Source organism: Pipistrellus kuhlii, unplaced genomic scaffold (genome assembly GCF_014108245.1).
Source record: "Pipistrellus kuhlii isolate mPipKuh1 unplaced genomic scaffold, mPipKuh1.p scaffold_m20_p_18, whole genome shotgun sequence".
NCBI lineage: Eukaryota > Metazoa > Chordata > Mammalia > Chiroptera > Vespertilionidae > Pipistrellus > Pipistrellus kuhlii.
Window position 1 is genome coordinate 13,709,646 of NW_023425493.1, and position 1,698 is coordinate 13,711,343.

The window sequence follows — 1,698 nt, forward strand, 5'->3', positions numbered from 1 at the left end:
AAAATTGCAAATCCTTTCAAAAAATTGCCCTTTCCCAAAATTTCCTTTAAGAAAGTCATTAAATCTTCCATATTTGATGAGCAAATTAATCGCCAGAGCTTTCTTCTAGATATCTACCTGGTAGTATCTGCTCTAATACATTTTTCTTTCCTTAAAAATCCTTTTCAGTCTTTAAATAAAATTACCACTTCCTCCCAGGATCTTTTCAATTAAACAATTCATCTGCCTAGACAGTGTTTATTTATTCCTCTTCTAGATTAATAGTTATTTGAAATTTTTTACTCAAAAGCATTTCTTGATTTAAAAATATTTTCATTGGTTTTAGAGAGAGAGGAAGGGAGAGGGAGAGAGCAAAGCACGGATGCCGGAGGGCAACGTTAATCAGCTGCTTCCTGAATGTCCCCAACTGGGAATCAAGACCATAACCCATGACTTGACCTGGAATCGAACTGGCAACCCTTTGGTGCCTGACCAACTGAGCCACACCCATCAGGAAGTACAGTTTCCATTTATTTTCCTCTGCCAGAGAACTGTTCTTCACTCCTTAAGGACTTAGCTCCTTACATCGGCTTTGGTGGAGGTCATGGGGCAGCACCCACAGGTCTAAATTGGGGTGGGAATGTTCAGTCTTTTTGAGCTTCACGAGAACGATTCCTGACTACCTTGCTCTGAATGGCACAGCTCACACGGTAATGCAGCTTCACATACAGCTTGGGAAGCACATAGGTGTCGAAGACACTCGCTTCAGAGATGTTCCCAATGGCTGTGGCCTCTACTATGCTTCACATGACAAACTTCTTAATGGCCTTGTCCTTGGACACGCACCGGGTGCAGTTGGTGCAATGAATAGGCTGCCCATGGCCTCGGCCTTTTTTGGCATGACTGTTATTCCTTCTTTTCTTAGTCATCTTGGAAACGAGGACCTGGGAGAACAGGGACTTGATATTTTTGATACAAGTGAAATCTGAAGTAAAATCTGCAGTAGACTTCCATGATTGGTGGCTTACTTTGCTGGCATTGAAAGGGATGTGTGAGGGTGGAGATGGTGAGAATGAATGAGTATCTCTGTAGAAAGGCTGGCTTCCATGTGACCCCTCTAGATTTGATTTCCTCATTTTTTGTTCTTTCTACATTCCAATCTATATTTTTTAATACTACCAGTCCCTGCCTGAATAAATGACCCTTACCCCATTCCCAGGGAACCAAAGGTATGTGGGGCATTCTTCATTCTTCTTGACCTGTTATTATGTTATAAATTCTATGATTTAGCTTGCTAGTGCTGCTATAACAAACTAGTGGGTGGCCTTCACCAACAGAAATAATTTTTCTCACAAATTTGGAGGCTAGAAGTCCGATAGCAAGACGTCAGCAAGGTTGATGATATCGGAGGCTTTTCTTCTTGGCTTGTGGAGCAGTCTTCTCCCTCTTTGTTAAAGTAGTCTTTCCTTTGTGCTAGTCTGTATCCTAATCTCTTCTTAGAAGGGCACCAGTTTTAATGGATTAGGTTTATCCTAATGACTTTATTTAGCCTTAATTACCTCTATATCTCCAAATACAGTCACATTCTGGGTTACTGGGGTTTAAGACCTCAACATATGAATTTTGGGGTGATACAGCTTAGTGCATAATACTGTACTATGGGAAACCCTTTCACATCCTATGTGGTTCAGGGTTCTGGTTCAGGGTTTGGGTTCTGAA

General features: G+C 41.3%; 1 pseudogene; it reads right to left on the reverse strand.

The window, feature by feature from the left end:
- Positions 1–522: 522 nt before the first annotated feature.
- On the reverse strand, positions 523–914 carry LOC118721459 (annotated as a pseudogene).
- Between the last annotated feature and the right edge of the window lie 784 nt (positions 915–1,698).